This window comes from Herpailurus yagouaroundi, unplaced genomic scaffold (genome assembly GCF_014898765.1).
Source record: "Herpailurus yagouaroundi ecotype Mexico unplaced genomic scaffold, PumYag 160, whole genome shotgun sequence".
Classification (NCBI taxonomy): domain Eukaryota; kingdom Metazoa; phylum Chordata; class Mammalia; order Carnivora; family Felidae; genus Herpailurus; species Herpailurus yagouaroundi.
In genome coordinates, this window is record NW_024412401.1 from 41,092,672 (window position 1) to 41,112,048 (window position 19,377).

At 37.2% G+C, this 19,377-nt stretch overlaps 1 long non-coding RNA gene across 1 annotated transcript in view; it reads right to left on the minus strand.

Moving 5' to 3' along the window:
• LOC121034436 (uncharacterized) overlaps positions 1–19,377 on the minus strand; it is a 153,426-nt gene that overhangs the window by 48,477 nt on the left and 85,572 nt on the right. Inside the window, exon 2 of the long non-coding RNA XR_005792425.1 lies at positions 973–1,117. This is a non-coding gene — a long non-coding RNA (uncharacterized LOC121034436). The remainder of the gene's footprint in view (positions 1–972; positions 1,118–19,377) is intronic.

Below are 19,377 nucleotides of genomic sequence, written 5' to 3' on the forward strand. Positions count from 1 at the left end.
AGAATTATTGGGTTGAAGGATTTGCACACCTTCAGTTTGATCTATGTTGCCAAACTGCCCTCCAGAAACGGTTCTTTCTTTACCCTCCCACCAACATGCACTGCCATTTTAAACACTTTCTGCTCCATCATGTATCACAGCAAAAAGACCCAATGGGTTAGAGGATAAGTGGATATTAAAGGCAATGTCTCTCAGTTTGTCCCTTTAAAACAACAACCCAGAAAGGTCCCACAGGAAGTTATTACATCTTTCAGGTTCAGCTAGTGGGCACTTAGAATCTACAGTGCAAGAAAACTAACGCTCTAGGCATTTGGGACACCATGCTTTAAAAAAAATTATTTCTGCTGCTCTGAATCATTTTTAATTGAGTGTAGAGATGAAGAAAAAGGTGTAAGGACAGGGAAACAGGTACACCGAATTTTTTCATGAAAGTTAAATTCAATTATTATGCATATTAGATGATGGTTTGAATCTAAGTAGAAAAGAGATGGAATCTATCAAATAGCTGTTTGACCTTGAACAACATACTCAAGCTGGAAAACAATTCACACATGAAAGCAGCAATGGCTTTCAGTGGGGAGTTAGTATGAAAATCTTCCATGGTGAAGCTCTCTGGTCTCAAGTCTTCAGGCACGGTAGTAGAGTGGGGGAGAATTAACTCCCACAGTACAATGACTGAATTCATGTGCCTGTTTCTAAACTTCTTTTCTGTCAGATCTTGAGTAATTTACTTAAATTCTCCAGGCCTTTTTTTCTTTATCAAATATATATTTACACATACATACACATACACCTTAAAAGTTTGTGTCAAAGCTTCAGTTAGTTGTGAGACATAAAACTCTAGAACAGTGCTGAGCAAATACTGAATCTGTCAGTAAATGAGAGGGATTCTAACTCATGTGTTAAGTAATGTGTCTACAAGAACACTGAACTTGAAGTTAGAAAGGCTCAAGTCAAAATTTTACCACTTACCAGATGTGTGGCCATGAAGAAGTCAGGCTGTTGAGAACCAAGCAAAGTCAAAGAACATGCTGAATCCTTATTTTTTCCTCTTCTGTAAGCTGGCATTCATAGTGCATGTTCTGTCCAGCTCAAGATATACTGGTGAGTTCCAGAACTGAAATAGATAAAATTTGCAAAAATGTGTTAGAACTACACATTTCAATGGGAGTACTAAGGACTTAGAATTACATTTCCAATGTTACTAGTAATGGTTCCTTACAGGTCTACAATTCCAAGATTCCTTAGTTCTAAAATGTCACAAGAACATGGCAGGTCTAGGTTTATCTGTGCTTGTGTGTTTGTGAGTGCAAAACATGTATACCAGAGAGAGGAAGGGAGTTAGCAGAATGTCACAGCCAAAGGCGGGACTGAGTCTGGAATCTTGTAATTTACTAGTTGCATAAACACAGATAATCATCTAAATTTTCTCAGTCTAAATTTCTTCATATGGAAAAAAAATGATGATGGGAAATGAATTCACACTACTGTGTAAGATTGTCATGATCACAAGCACATACAACAGGCACTAAAAAGCTACTATTCATTGAGCAGAAATTATGTGCTGGGCACTAGCACTCATGTATCCCTCCCATTTAACACCTCATAATACTCAGTGAGGCTGATTGTTATTCTCCCCACTTTTCAGATGAGAATCGTGAGGCTGATAGGAGATAAATAGACTTGTGTCAGTTTAAAAAGCTGGTGAGTCGACACAGATAAGACTCATCCCAGGTCACTCAGACTTAAAAGGGAAGGGATCTTAGCCACTGTACTTCTAAATAATACTGTAAATGCAAGCCTCTCTTCCACCATCCACTTGTAAAGTAAAGCCTATTTCAGAATGTCCTATGTTCCTGCCCTAGGCTATAAATAGTACACTCCATATGTGTGTATGTCTATATGTATAAACATATACACACATATTTGACAAACCTACACACAGGTGATTTAAGGCAATGGATGGAGATGTCCTGTGAATACAGGATCGGAGCATAATACATGGAACCTATAAACGGGTTATTCGCAATAAGAGTTGTCAGACTATGAAAGAAATATGACAAAGTTTATAGAATTTCTTTAGATGATAATGATGATAATTTCAATTAAAAAGGTTCTCTACAGAGTCCCTAGCTTAAGGCGTTGCTCAAAATAGATTTTCCACAAATACTTACTTATTTAATGACTAAATGTTTTTTTTCTGGGGGCACATTTTATGGCTATCAAGCTGAAAGGTAGAAAAACTAACGAAATAATCCTCCCAAATGACTTGTGATTTCTTATGACTTCTAGTGATTTCTTATGACTTCTTATCTCATTTATTCTTCCTACTAATAATCACTGTATTTCCATAAAATAAAAAGTAACTTGGTGACTGAGAAGGCAGGTAGAGGGCATCAGTACATCCATGGAATGGCTTTGGCCATTAGAGAGAAAGTAAATTTGAATAAGAAAAAAAAAAGTCAATCTCAGAAACTTTAAAAGTGTTTAAGTGGTTTTCAGATGAGGAAAAAAATAAGTTTACTAAAATATCCCAAGGTTGATGTACATATAATCTGCCCTCAAAGTTCTGAAAACATCACCTTACTTAAACTGTCTCCTTTAGGGTGCTTAAAGACCACTGAGTAATAGCTTTTAGGACTGTAGAATGTCACAGCTGGATATTGGATTTAGAGTTAAGGTAACATGCCCACCAATGTGTCAGATGAAAAACAGGAAAGAACAAGTAAGCTTCTAAGAGCTCTTTCCACCAGATCATAAAAAATACAAGTTTTTCTACATCTACCACTATTTCAATATCATATTTGATAACAATAAGCCATTTTTGACAGAAGCTAACCCAAGAATATAAGCAGAAGACAGCTTTATTTTTCTTCCACAACCTATTGAAACACAATCCATGGACATATTTCCCCCATTTCTTGTATGGAATTTGGGGAAAGTACTCTATTTTTTTTTTTTTTTTTTTACAGAATAAAGTAGTCCTTTGGTAACTTTCAGTTGCAGAATTAATCTCATTTCTGTTATTAAAATCTACAACCCAGTGCAATTATCCCAAAGCTGCCAAATCTTACCTAATTTAGAAATTCTTCCCCTGAAAGTTTATATGGCTTTCAGCCTATATAACTACAGGGCAACTATATATTGGGCAATGAGGCTGTGGTCAACTGATTCTCCTTCTCCTTGCTGCTTCTGATCTCTCCTTTGAAGGCTTTAGTTTTTTATCCCTGTATAGTGAACCTCAGGAGAACAGTGGAAGCATGGTGTTTGGTGGCCAGCTGTATTGTAATCTGCACTTGGCTGATACTGAAAGCTGTTTTTTTTTTCTTTCATGGGGAGTTTTAGGACCTGTAGCTGGAAACTCCTTCTACAACTGACCCATAGTTGGGAGTTGCAGGGGTTGGAAAGGATAGGTAAATGCATACATCAAAAACTCTCATCAATAAATTCACCCTTTAGGGCCTCTTTGATCTAGGTCCTTGTAGAAGATGAAGTTGGTAACACTAACTTGAACAAACTGGGTTCATGATCCTATAGCATTTCCTATAATTGGACTACTATCTTTCTGAAATGTGAGGATTCTGGGCACCTATAGATATTTCTCTAACCTTGGAAAGTCTGACAAAACTGAAATAAAGAAAGTAAACTTTTAACAACTCCTAATAAGAATAGATGTGTTTTGAGTGTTTTGAAGATCTATTATGGTCTATTATGAGGCTTGTAAATGGATTTTAAGGAGAACATTTAGGCCATCACTCTACTTTTTGACTAAATAGTTATAAACTCAGTGCTTTTTAACTTAGAGTTCAGGCATCTGTTTTGAGAAAGTGATGAAAACTATGGGTCTATACCCTGGGGAAGCAAACGTAAGTACTGATTTTTCAGAAAATTCTGGGGGTGGGCTATGTAATACAACTCTTCAATGTCCATCCATAGACACTTGGAAAAAAATCCATGACTTGGCTGCTATTCTTCCTCTAACTTCTTCCCTCCTTTCTTTCCTTCCTTCCTTCCTTCCTTCCTTCCTTCCTTCCTTCCTTCCTTCCTTCCTTCCTTCCTTCCTTCCGTAATCACTTAGTTAAGTGTCATTAGCAGTGGTGATTGGACACAAAGGTAGAGCCCAAGTGAGCAAGGTGGCCACACAGGGCAGTGGCCCAGTGGATTTGGGATCAGGGTTAATCAAATAAGTAAATGTATTGAACATATTGGGAGTCAGGTTTCTCAATGCTGGAAAAGGGAGTTTCAAATATGGAAAGGAGAAAATTGTAATAACTGCTATGGTATTGGACTGAAATTAGTTGGAATCAGTATAAACTCCTTATATTATTTGTCTATTGTTGCTGTAACAAATTTTACAATTTCACCAGCTTAAAACAATGCAAATTTATTACCTTATACTTCTGTAAGTAGGAAGTACAACATGGGTCTCACTGGAAAATAACAAAAACAAAAACCTAGATTCCTTTCCCCTGTTTCTAATTGCTAGAAACCACCAACATTCTTTTGGTTATGGCCTCTTTCCTTCACCTTTAATCCAGCATCTGTGGGTGAAGTTTTTACATTGCATCACGCTCACCTTCTTCAGTTACGTCTCCTTCTAGCCTCCTTCTTCTGCCTACCACTTCCAATTTTTTAAGAACCCTTGTTACTGAAGGAGAGGCTAGAAAGATGACAGAGTAGGAGGACCCTAAGCTCACTTCCTCCCATCTGGATACAACTAGATAACACTCACAGCAGTGCAAGTAACCCAGAAAATGACCCAAAGACTGGCAGAACAAATTCCACTTCTAAAGGTAGAGAAGAGGCCACACCAAAGAAGGTAGGAAGGGTGGTGACATGGTTTGGGAGTGAAGAAGACCATGGCTGTGGGTAATCAGGAGTGAGCTGGGGTGCAGTGAGAGGTGAGATACAGACTAGCATACTGGGGAGCCTGCATGGGGAAGACAAATCCCCATAATACTTAGCTTTGAAAGTGAGAGGGGCTGAATCTTGTGAGTTCTTACAGCCAGCAGGACTTAAAACCTGGGATTTTAAAAATTGTAAGGTTCAGCTCTGGGGGAGTTCCAAGGGCTTTAGAAAGCTGAGTCTCCATCTGAAAGGAGCAGCAGAGATATAGCCTAGAAGCAGCAGTTTGAAAAACACCTGGGGCACATAGGAGGGACAGTTATTTACTCATCTCAGAACATGTCCCAGAGAGGTGGGGATTGGAGGGAGACCCCTTCAGGAACAAAGTAACTGGCAGGTACCATTTCCATCCCCTGCTCCCAAGTATAAACACAGAGACACATGCAGGAATGAGCAAGAGGCCAATCCTCACTACCTATCTTGCTTATACTAAGCCCTAACTCTTTCCACACTTTGGTGGATACACCCTTTCCGGTCATTCTTGCCTCAGTGCTGGCACTGGGGTCTCCTCCCCCACAAGACCAGTGCAAACCATGCCAACACATCTTCTGACTTGCAATGTTCTATGGGGCTTCTGTTGCAGCTGTGGGGGCAGGTCTCATTTCACAAGCAGACCAGCCTACACCATGTTAAAACATGCCTCACCCTGTCCAGACAAAATATTGCCTATAGCAGGCAAAGAGAATTTCTGGAGATGACTGAACTGAAGGAAAAAGTAGCCAGGACACAATAGCAGGGCACATACAACACACATAGAGATATTCCCTGAGACACCAAGTGCTGGGTCTCAGTGGGCATTGCACTGCAGGGTACTATAAGACCTCTTATTCATCAAGACATTACCTTCAAGAGCAGGGGATGTAGTTGACTTTCCTAATAGAGAAACAGACACAGAGAGTTAGATGAAATGAGGAGACAGAGGAATATGTCCCAAATGAAAGAGCAGGACAAAACCACAGCAAGAGACCTAAGCAAAATGGATATAAGTAATATGCCTGATAGAGAATTTAAAGTAATGTTCATAGAGATACTCACTGTACTTCAGAAAAGAATGGAGGACATCAGTGGGAGCCTTAACAGAGAGATTACAAGAGAACCAATCAGAGATAAAGAACACAATAGATAAAATTAAAAATAAACTTGGTGGAATAAATAACAGGCTAGTGGAAGCACAGGAACAAATTAATGACCTGGAAAACAGATTAATGGAAAGTAACCAAGCTGAACAAATGAGAGAAAAAAAATACACAAAATGAAAAAGACTTAAGGAAGTCAGTGACTCCATCAAGTGTAATAACATTCATATTATAGGGATCCCAGAAGAAGAAGACAAAGAAAAGGAGGCAGAAAATTTACTTGGATAAATAATAGTTGAAAGCTTCCCTAATCTGGGAAAGGAAACAGACATCCACAGATCCAGGAGCCACAGAAATTACCCAACAATCCTCCCAAGGATATCCACACCAAGACACATAGTAATTAAAATGGCAAAATTAAAATGGCAAAAAGTACTAATCCCGGATGTAAGAGTGGTTCAATATTCACAAAGCAATCAATGTGATACATTGCATCAATAAAAGAAAGGATAAAGACCATATGATCATTTCAATAGATGCGGAAAAATCATTTAACAAAGCACAACATAATTCCAACATACTACAAACAAAGTAGGTTTAGAGGGAACATGATAAAAGCCACCTATGAAAAATCCATAGCTAACATCATCCTTAATGGGGATAAACTGAGAGTTCTTCCTCTGAGATCAGGAACAAGACAAGGATGTCCATTCTTCTCACTTTTATCCAACATACTAGAAGTCCTAGCCACAGCAACTAGACAACAAAAAAACATAGAAGACTTCCAAGCTGGTAAAGAAGAAGTAAAACTCTCAGTATTTGCAGATGACATTATACTATATAAAGAAAACCCTAAAGACTTCACCAAAAAACTACTCCTGAAATGAATTCAGTAAAGTTGCAGGATACAAAATCAATGCAGAGACATATGTTACATTATTATACACTCATAATGAAACAACAGAAAGAGAAATTAAGAAAACAATTCCATTTACAATTGCACCAACAATAATAAAATACGTAGGAATAAACCTAACAGGTGAAGGAACTGTACTCTGAAAACTAAGACATTAATAAAAGAAACTGAAGATGACACAAAGAAATGGAAAGATATTCTAAGCTCATGGCTTGGAAGAACAAATATTGATTAAATGGCTATACTACATAAAGCTGTCTACAGATTTAATGCAATCCCTATCAAATTACCAACAGCATTTCTCACAGAACTAAAATAAACAACCTTAAAATATGTGTGGAATCACAAAAGACCTTGAAGAGCCAAAGCAATCTCAAAAAAGAAAAAAACAAAACTGGAAGTATCACAATTCCAGACTTCAGTTATCTTACAAAACAGTAGTAATTAAAAGAGCATGGTACTGGCACAAAAACAGACACATAGCTCAATGGAACAGAATAAAAAAGCCCAGACATAAATCCACAATTCCATGGTCAATAAATCTTTGACAATGGAGAAAAGAATATACAATGGGAAAATGACAGTCTCTTCAACAAATGGTGTTTGGAAAATTGGGTAGCCACATGCAAAAGAATGAAACTAGACAACTTCTTTCACCATTCAAAAAAAAAAAAACCCTCAAAATAGACAAAACACATAAATGTGAGACCTGAAACCATAAAAATCCTAAAAGAGAACACAGTAGTTTTCTTTGTCATTGGCCATAGTAACACTTCTCTAGATGTCTCTTCAGACAAAGGAAACAAAAGCAAACATAAGCTATTGGGACTACATTAAAATCAAAAGCTTCTGCACAGCAAAGGAAATAATCAACAAAACTAAAAGGCAACCTACTAAATGGGAGAAGATATTTGCAAATGACATATCTCCTAAAGGGTTAGTATCCATAATTTAAATAACTGATACAACTCAATACCCAAAAACCAAATAACCCAATTAAAAGATGGGCAGAAGACATGAACAGACATTTCTCCAAAGAAGACATCCAGATGGCCAATGAACACATAAAAAGATGCTCAACATCAGTCATCATCAGGGGAATGCAAATCAAAACTGCAATGAGATATCACTTAACACCTTTCAGAATGGCTAGAATAATGAGCACAAGAAACAGTGTTGGTGAGGATGTGGAGAAAAAGGAAACCTCATGCACTGTTGGTGGAATGGAAACTTGTGCAGCCACTATGAAAGACAGAATGGAAGTTCCTCAAAAAGTTAAAAATAGAACTACCCTATGGTCAAGTAATTGCAAAACTGGGTATTTACCCAAAAAATACAAAAGCACTAATTCAAAGGGATATCATGTCCCTATGTTTACTGTAGTACTGCAGTCATATTATGGAAGCAACCCAACTGTCCATTGATAGAGGAATGGATAAAGATGTGGTATATATACACAATGGCATATTATTCAGCCATTAAAAAGAATGAAATCTTGCCATTTGCAACAACACAGACAGAGCTAGAGAATATGATGCTATGTGAAATAGGTCAGAGGAAGATAAATATTATACAATTTCTCTCATATATGGAATATAAGAAACAGAACAAACCAACAAAGGAAAAACAGAGACAAACCAAAAAAAAAAAAAAAAAAAACCCAAAAAAAAAAAACAGACTCTTAACTACAGAAAACAGGTGGTGGTCATCAGAGGGGAGGTATGCAGGGCATATGGGTGAAATAGGTGATGGGGACTAAAGAATACACTTATGATGAACACTGTGAATTACTGAATCACTATACTGTATGCCTGAAATCAATATAATACTGTACATTTATTATACAGGAATTTAAATAAAAAGCTTAATAAAAAAAAAGACTTTGTTACTATGTTGGATCCACACAGATACTCCAGGTTAACATCCCTATTTTAAGGCCAGTCAAATAGTAATTTTAATCTTATCTGCAAATTTAATTTTCCCTTAACATACAACCTAACATATTTACAGTCTCCAGAGATGTGGACTTCTTCGGAGGGCCATTTTCTTCCTACCACTTTTGTGATGCTCACTATATAGATAAATATATAGAGAAATAGCTAGAGACAAAGATTTAAGTAGAAGAAATGCATACATGTATTTCCTAGCTTTGTCCATTGAGAGGACATGAGCACAGTGACATGCCATACCTCCTAGGGTTGCATTCCCTAGAAAGCAGACTTTGAGACAGGCCTCTGGGAAATCACACTAGTGGAAGGAAGGGGAAAGAAGCAGAACTGGGCAAAGAAAGAAGTTAAGCTAGTATGCAGACCCAATCAAGACTCCAGCTGGCCTCATGGGAAGCTCTGGAACTGAGATTGTAATTCAGGATATTACTGATTTGAAGCAAGCAGCCAGAGCTTTTAATAAACAGTAACTCACTGTGGTGGTACTTCTAATAGTGAGATGACCTTGGGCAAGATAGCTTTCTTCAGGTGAGGTTAGTCCCTGAAAGGGTTTGACAGTCAACATGTATTTGGGGGCAGCATTTCCAAAGTAGCTGGAATCCATGCATGGTATCACATTATCCAGCTCAATGAGCACATGTTGTATCCGGATCTTGGTTTCCAACTACTATCCTCCACTAAAAAGAAGAAAAAAAAAAAAGATCTTTGAATAATTGGCTGACTCCAAAGCTGGGGCCAGAGAAGTACAAGAAGTGCCTGGAAGATCTTATTGTGCCAATAGTTAAGGAAGGCTCAGAGAACCATGGATACATGTCTGGAGGAAAAAAATCCATTTCAAGGAGATCCTACTGGCCAAATCTAAGATAATTCAAATAAATAAAATAATAGCAAATTACACCTTGAATAAAATAGGAATTGATATGTTCATAAAGGTATATCTGAAATGAACAAATCAGAAGATGAGAAAACATCTCATTACAGTAAAATGCCAAGTAATAAATTTAAAATGAATGACAGAATTTCAGAAAATACTATTTCAAGCATATGAGTGATAATGAAATCAGGCAAATAAAAAAGTAAATGAATGGGATGCCTGGGTGGTTCAGTCAGTTAAGTGTCTGACTCTTGGTTTCGACTCAGGTCATGATCTCATGGTTCATGGGATCAAGCCTTGTGTCAGGCTCCATACGGATAACGTGCAGCCTGCTTAGAATTCTCTCTCTCTCTGTCCCTCCCTCACTTGCACTCTTTCTGTCTCTCAAAATAAACTTTGAAATAAATAAACATGAAATAAATACATGAAGAAAAGTAAACAAACATGAAAACAAGTGGATAAAAAAGTCTGAAGATAAATGGGCTGTTTACATATTTTAAATATCTCCCACAAATACTGATTTTTTTTCAAAGAGAAAAAGAATAACTTTGCAAAAGAGAGACTTGGCAGAAACCGCATTAATCACTGGTTCAAATTTAAACCATGTACCACCCAACAGAATGCAATAAAAACACATTGTTATATTTCTGCCTCCTCCCCTAAAAAATGAAAGGGTGTAAATTAAATCTAATTATGAGAAAAGATCGGACAAATCCAAATTGAGGGATATTTTATAAAATAATGGGCTTTAATATTCAAAAAGTTCAAGGTTATGAAAGTCAAGGAAAGACTGACCAGCCTTTTCAAATTGAATGAGACTGAAGGATGTGTGGACCAAATAGAACACATGATACTACACGGATTCTTTTTGCTACAAAACATGTCACTGGAAAAACTGACAAACACCTAATGTGTGCTATGTGTTAAACAGTAGGAAGTAGACTATATCAGTGTTAATTTCTTAACATTTATAGCCACGCCATGACTATATAGAATAACACCATGTTAGTAGGAAAACATCTTTAAGTATTCAGAGGGAGTGGGACATCACTCTGAAAACTTCTTTTCACGTGATTCAGTCGGGGGCGGAGGGAAGTTCTTCGTTGTGCAACTTTTGAAAATACTTCAAAATAAAAAGTGAAAAAGAAAAATGGTCTTAAATGTTTCTAAGTAAATAAAAAGCAGTCATTTCTGATGCTTTTGAAGAGGCGATTACAAATGTTAATATCCTCGTACGAATAATGGGGAAACTCAGTTGAAAAGAAGATTGATAACTTTACCAGAGTCACAAAGCTAGTTCTTAGAAGATGTGGAATTGCAGCCCTAGTTGCTAATACTTTAAGAAAGACTTCTCTATCAGGTATTATCAAGTCAAGCATAAGAGAAAAAGAAGGGGAAAGGAAAAAAGTAGAATAAACTGTTCTCTCTAGTTTAGCCTGATAGTAAAAATGACTTGTTTATTTTGTAATAGCTTTCCAGGTATGTTCAAATACAATGATAAAGAGAAGGCACTGATGAAATGCAAAAGTATTTAGTAACAGTGTTTGATTCATGAATCACCCTCATCCCCTATGCTATAGATGGAAGGGTAATTACAGCCCATTACCAAATTACTTGCAGTTATCCCTTGATCTTGTAGTTAATACAGTGAACCTTCATTTGCATAAATGTTATTAGCATATTTCACACCACATTCTGATCTTTTTTTAGGAGTAACTGTTGCCTAGTTGAAGTATATCGACTTGGATTTTTTTTTCTTCCTTCCAGCCATCCTCGAACAAAGTTGAACTTTCAGATCTGGTAGCAGATTCAGAATGAGAAAGGTGCTATAGCAATGTAGAGTATGAGCTGCTAAACTATGAGCTTTTTGAGGGTAGAATGTGACTTTTATTTCTCTATTGACAGAACACAATAGAGCACTTGGCTGGTATTTGGTACGTTATGTTTGTTACCTTCGCCTGAAAATACCACTGACATCTAATTGGCATTGTATTTGTCCAGTACTAACTCATTTTTGACTCTAAAACCTTCTCTTCTTTGTAAGGGCACCACCATCAACCTATATATTCTAATGCAAATCCTTAAAGTCATCCTCCAAAGTATCTCTCTCTCTCTTACAAACCACCTACCATCGTATCCTATCAATCCACACTCCTGGATATCTCTCAAATCCATCCAATTCTCCCTATCTCTCCATAAACCAACTTACTGTATGCTAGCATCATTTCACACATCTATTACTTTAATAATAGTCCAGCCATTTTCTCTGCATATGTATTTGTTTTCTTCACTTTCTTCTTTATACAATGTAGTTATCCTTTTGCAACACAGATCTGTTCTAGCTGATCCATAGCTTAAGCTAATCTCTTCTCGATATTCTCTAGGCAAAATATGAACTTTTAACTACATCCCTATGTAATATGATTCCTGCCTATTCCTGGAACTTATACTCCTTTTTTCTTTATTCTCATTTCCCTTGCCACACTTGGATATTTTGAGGTGCTCTTGTAGGGTATTTGTGCTTCCTTCAATGTTCTTACCCATGCTTCCTAGACTTTAATTCGCACACGAGTCCTACTTATTCTTCAAATTTCAGATTATCAATTATTTCTCTTTCCCTAGCTACCTTAGGTCAGTCCCAATATTTTGTTCTTACTGCACAGTCGTCTTGTTTTTGTAGAACTTATGGCATTTCAAATGAACTATGCAAATATGCTTGTCTCACATTTTAGACTAAAATATACTGAAAGAAATCATATCATTCATTACTTATTCCTAGTGTCTAGAAGAGTTCTTGGCAAATGGATTTCAATAACAATCTACCTAATAAATGTATGAGTGAACTAAATATTGCAGATATAGTCATTGGAAGACTAAATTTCTGGCCCTGAATGTGTCTATAATTTTCTAAATGACATTGGGAAATCACCCCCACCATTATTTAATGGGGTCAATTACATGAGGGTACTGGGGTATAATCATGGAATTTGAGATCTGGAAAGGCAGGGGATAATATAAAAATCTCCCTCCCTAAATGTACTAACATGTCTGCTTCTATATCCTCATATGCTCTTTCATTTTCAGCTCTAGTGGACTAGCTGTCCATGGTCCTATCTTAAGCCAGCCCTTTGCATCTTACTCACTGAAGGACATCGCTTCCTCACTGTCAAATTTTTCCTTTTTACTAGGCCATTCCTACTGGCATAGTCATGCTGTATGGTTTGGGATTTTGCCTTTTGTTTTTCAAATTTTTATTTAAATTCTAGTTAACATATGGTGTAACATTGGTTTTAGGAGAATTTAGTGATTCCTCACACAGAACACCCCATGCTCATCATAACCAGTACTCTCCAAGACACCCATCACCCATTTAGCACATGTGCCACTAACCTCCCTCGGTCAACTCTCAGTTTGTTCTCTACCATTAAGAGTCTCTTATGGTTTGTTTCCCTCTCTTCTTTTTCCTCTTCTCCTATGTTCATCTGTTTTATTTCTTAAACTTCACATATGAAATCATATAGCATTTGTCTTTCTCTGACTTATTTTGCTTAGAATACACTCTAACTCAATCCACATCATTGCAAATGGCAAGATTTCATTCTCTTAGATGGCTGAGTAATATTCTATTGTGTGTGTACATATATATATGTACACATATATACATACATATATATACATGTACATATATATATATATATATACACACATACATACAATATACACACACTGCATCTTCTTTTCCATTCATCAGTCGATGGACATTTGTGCTCTTTCCATAATCTGGCTATTGTTGATAATGCTGCTATAAACATCAGGGTACATGTATTCGTTTTAATCAGTATTTTTTATATCCTTTGGGTAAATACCTAGTAGTACAAGTGCTGTGCTTTTCTTTACAACAGAAAAATAAAACAAAAAAAACCCCAAACTTCCTTGTTATCAAATTCCATGCAATTACTGCTATATTTTCCTATTCCCCTAAAAAAATAACAAACAAAACCAAAATTACAAATAAAAACCTTCTCCACAAAAATTGTTTATATTTTCCCCATCACCTAGCTTTACAATCTTTCTCAAACCACTCTACTAAACTCCACTCACCAAAGTGCACTGTAATTACTTCTGTCAAGTTTTCCAAAAACCTCCACATTGCCAAACGTAATTGTAATTTCTTTGTCTCGCTCTTTTACCTGGACAGAGTTGATCACTCTCTTATTTTTATAATTTTTCTCTCTTTGGATTCTGGAGCACTGCTTTCTCTTGGTTTCCCACCTATCTCACTGGCCATTTCTTTCTTCTTTTCTTCTTTTTTTTTCTTTTCTCCTCCCCCTCCTCCTCCTTCTTTTTTTTTTTTTTTTTTTTTTTAGTTTCCTCTTTATCCTGATTAGGACATATTGGAATTCCTGGGAGCTCAGTCTTTGAACTTTTTTCTCTGCACCATTTACCAAATTCTGTAAGTATGTGTATTTTATCCCACAGTTTGAAATGCCTTCTGTATGCTGTCGACTTCCAAATGTTCATGTCTAAATTCATTATCACCCATGAATTCTGTGACATCTATCCATGTGCCTCATCTATTTGCTTTTAGATGTCTGATAATATCTCAAAATAAGCATGACCAAAACCAAACTCTTGATTGTCTTCCCCAAATCTGCTCCTTTACATTTGTAATGCAACATATTACTCATTCTTCTAATTGGCCAAGCCCAAAATCTTAAAGTTATATTTGACTCCTCTTTCCTTCCTTATGTACCTTCCCTATCCCTAATTAATCATGAAATTCTTTCCATTCTACTCTCAAATTATCCAGATCCCAACTATTTCTTTCTAATTTGATAACCACTACCTAATAGTCTCCTAATTGGTCTCCAGGATTCCATCTTGACAAGGAAAGACTGATAACTCGGATGCTTTCATCTGGAAATAGGAGATGGATTTTGGTAATACATTTTCTGTAACAGAACCAATAACTTTTCTTTATTATCAAAAGACCTTATAGTAAATGAAAAGACTAGAGAAATGGGGATAAGATATTTACAATGCACATAGCTAAGAAAGGATTAGTACCAAGAGTAAATAAATAACTTCTACAAATTATTAAGAAGACAAATGCAATAAAAAAGGGCAAGATTTATAAGCAGAAATTTCACAGAAGATGAAATAAATATGGCCATGAAGGGATATTCAAGCTGATGTCTAGGTTGAGTTTGATCAGACCTCTATTGACAGAGTAACTGGAAATATTTCAATGGTGGTTGCTTGTTTTCCTGAGTTCTTGAGTAAGATGAACAGAGCCACCCCCTCCACCAGCCCAAGACAGACCTTTAGAATAAACAAAACCTTATTATAATCAATCTCTTTTTACCTATGACACCAAAAATTTGTGGTTATTAATATAGGATGATTCAGCATATGTCCAATGATAATAGAAAATGATAAAATAAAAAGGTAGTAGAATAATGAATGGAGGATAATGAATTTAATGAATTCTAAGTGCAGACACTGTGGTTGACACAATGATAGGCAGAAGAGACATGAAAAGTATATATTTGTGGGGTGTCTGGGTGGCTCAGTCTGTTAAGCGTCCAACTCTTGGTTTTGGCTCAGGTCATGATCTCATGACTCAGGAGTTCGAGTCCTGCATGAGGCTCTGCACTGTCAGCAGAGATTCTACTTGGGATTCTGTCTCCCTCTCTCTGTGCTCCTCCCCGGCTCATGTTCCCTCTCTATCTCAAAATAAATATTTTTTTTAAAAGTATACATTTGTGATCATAGAAGATCTATGTAATAATAAATTTGATCAAATACCTTCAGAAAATGAAGAAAAAATCATATAGATGTCTATAAGCAGAATATTCTAGGATAAGGAAGGATAGGTGCAAAGGCTCTGAGGCAAGAACAAACTTAGCCTATTTGAGAAAGAGCAAGGACGCCAGTGCATCTGCAGTAGTTTGACTGATGGAAAATGGAACCTTCCCAGTTGAGGTCAGGCAAGTAGTCTGTGGTAGAATCATGAAACATCTTAATGAGCCATATTAAGGATTTTGGATTACACTGCTAATGAGCTTGGTAAGCATTAAAGATTTTAAGCTATTGGGTTCTGAATTATTTTTTAGAAGTATCGCTAAGATTGCAGTGTTGAAATGAGACACTGGGGTCAAGGTAACGTTACGGGGACCAGTGAGGATGCTATTGGCCAAATTGCAGATAAATAGCTAGATTCTGGACTTTTTACATTTTTTAAAATGTTTGTTTATTCTTGTGAGAAAGAGAGACAAAGTGCAAGTGGGGAAGGGGCAGAGAGAGGAGGACACAGAATCCGAAGCAGGTTCCAGGCTCTGAGCTGTCAGCACAGAGCCTGACTTGTGGCTCAAACCCATGAGCCATGAGATCATGACTTGAGCTGAAGTCAGACACTTAACTAACTGAGCCCCCCAGGTGCCCCTAGATTCTGGACTTTTTAAATAAATCTAAATCTTTTCCTTTCTAATTATAATGTATACGAAGTGACAGAGTTGTCCAATTTTATCATTTTCTATATGAATAAACATTTTATTAGCTTAACTGAAAAGTCTCTTTTTTTCAAAAAAATAATGTTTACTAATTTCTCTCATTTTTGAAAGAGAGAGAGAGAGAGAGAGAGAGAGAGAGAGAGCGAGCATGAGCAGGGGAAGGACAGAGAGAGAGGGAGACATAGAATCTGAAGCAGGCTCCAGGCTCTGAGCTGTCAGCACAATGCGGGTATTGAATCCACAAACTGTGAGATCATGACCTGAGCTGAAGTTGGACACTTAACTAAGCCTTCCAGGTGCCCTGAAAATAGTCTCTCCTTTCTTCACGTATCTGACATGCCTCCCATACACTGAAGTTCCAAATACATTTGTACATGTAAGTCTTATTAAGAAGAGACAAGAGATGCACACAGGTGTTAATCTTTGGGGCAGAGTAAACCCACACAATTATAAAATATGGCCCCGTAGAAGGCCTGCACTCCAACTGATCAAATCAGCACTTATTTCTATCTTTGGAGAAGGATCTTATTTTTAGAAAGACAGGGGCAAAAAACATGAGAAGAGGGGCAACCCTCCACATAGCAGTAATAGTTCAGAACCTTGGCACATGTGTGCACATTTCATTCCCATCCTCTCCTTTTTTTTTTAATTGAAACTGCGCGATCTAACAGTTTTTCGTATTGGTAATGGTTCTAAGTCATTGCCTGGGAAGAAAGAAGAAAAGCTGTGATGGAGACGAGAAAGAAAAAAAATAGAAAAAATGGAAATAGAAGAAGGCTTTTAAAGGGCTTCCCCACCAGGGGAACTGGGTGGTTTAGTTGCTTAAGCGTCCAGCCTCAGCTCAGGTCATGATTACATGGCTCACGAGTTCGAGCCCCACATTGGGCTCTGTGCTGACAACTCAGAGCCTGAAGCCTGCTTCAGATTCTGCGTGTGTGTCTCTCTCTCTTTCTGCCCTTCTCCTGCTCACTGTCTGTCTCTCTCTCTCTCTCAAAAATAAACAGTAAAAAAAAATTTAAAAAAATAAATAAGGACTTCCCCATCATATAAACTTTTCTTGCTCGTGTGGTTCTTCTTCTGTTGAAAATGTACTACCCTAGTTTCTCATCCTTTTTATCGCAATGTGATAAATTAGTTCATGATAATTTGTTGGTAACTACAGTTGTAAGATCTCAAAGCGAACAGTGGGCAGGCCTTGGACTGGGATTCAGATGACCTGAGCTTATGTTCTAACTGAAGACCAAAGTTAGGACTCATGCTAGGTTAAGTCATCAGATCTCTCCAAGCTTTGGTTTCTCATTCCTAAAATGGGAATACTATTCCTAGCTATTTCTGTAAACACCAAATGAAATAATAGCTGACGTTAAATTGCTTTGCAGTCTGCAATAGGCTTCCAGAAGTTCTAAGCCCTAGCTACAAATAAAAATCACATAGGGAACTTTTAAAAATACACAATTTTGAGCCTCACCCCGGAAATTCTCTACAGATGGTATGTGGAAATCAGTATTTTTAAAACAAATCTCCCAGGTTAGTGAGCTGTGTCTGGCCTGTCAAATTTGTTGTTTTTAAAAAGAGTTTTAAAAAAGTGCATTATAAAGCTTCAGAGATGAGGGCATTTGAGGATAATAGCACGCACATGCCTCATCACCAGCATGTTTATTTCTTCTCCAGCTGATATCTTTATGAGGGATTCTTGAGTTTAGGACAGCCTGTTTCTTATCTCAGAAGAAGTGACACTCCACAGCCTGCTGTCATTCCATAGGGTTATTCTGGAGGTCCTGAAGCTGATCTTGAGACCTGGACTGAAAGCATCAGCTTGTCCTGAGTGTAGAGCAGAGCTACAGGATTGATGTTGTCTTTAATAGTGTTCTCAACTTTGAGAGAAGCTGTAAGACTTTTAATGGACTTAAAAGCTTGGCTCTGATATAGTGCCACTTAACACAAATTAACAGGACAGACGAATGATCTCAGAGAAACAGCCTCTTCACTTGGCTTTTGATAGACTCAGAAGTTGAGATACATGAACAAGGAACATCAAGGGGGAGAGGTCAGCTGAGATAAGAGTCTATTCCACTTGTTCCTGTTTTAACTTGTCTCTCTGATAACAGTTCACAGTCATTCACTCAACAAACACTCACCACGACTCCAATCTAATCAAGACATGCTTTCTTGTCCTCATGTTGCCTACAAGCCAGATGGGGTGATGAGGCATGTGCATACATACTTTTAACCAACCTTAAGAAGTGATAAATATTCTGAAAGGGCTGCGCAAAGCAAAAGATCACATCAGTTTGGATGGATAGAAGTCAGGAAAGTTTAGTCAGAAAGCAGGAATCTGAGCTCTTCTTTGAAGGAGTACATTTTATAAAATTCCCAAATCTAGCTCAAACAAAAAGCAAGGACTTTTGAATGCAGAGCTAGAGAAATATACTCCTTAAGGTAGGGAGAAACGTTTTTGAAAGTCATTGGTAGGAGATGACGGCAGTGGTGGTGATAGAGGTTGGGGGACTGAGGGATCTGAAGATGACTCAGAGAGAGTTTTAAAGTAAAAAGGAAAGAAATTCAGTCTGGATTCAGGAATGGGAGTGAGATAAAAGCAGAATAAATTTATTTATTTTTGGTAGAGAGGACAAGTGGAGGAAAACTGGAGATAGAGGAAAGATAGGTTAGGTTGGTATCACTGTAATTTTTCACAAGACAGAGGTTACGGTTTGAAGAAAGACTTTTATTCTGAAGTGTACCTAAATAAGCAATTTTAGTATGGCTTTGCTTATCTTCATGATACAGAAACCTTTGTTTAAAAAAAAAAACTAAGAAATACATGATTTTAACAAATGTGTCCCTTAGGGGAAAATCTCCTGCTATTTCCCCTCACTATCATGGAGTTGTTAGAATAAACAAACAGGAACATTTTTTTTTTGTCTCTTTAACAATCTTAAAATAACTTTCTTCAAATGGTCCAGGGTACGCATCTGAGCTGATGAGACGATGTGGCGTGAGCTATGATGACCTGGTAACTGCAGTGGGAGAAGTGACTCCCCAGCATGTGATGAGGCTGGGAAAAGTGAAAACCATGGTTGATTGTGGTACAGTATTACGGAGGCCAACTAAGTTTCAGATTTGCTTCGGCACTAAGGGAAATTGAAAA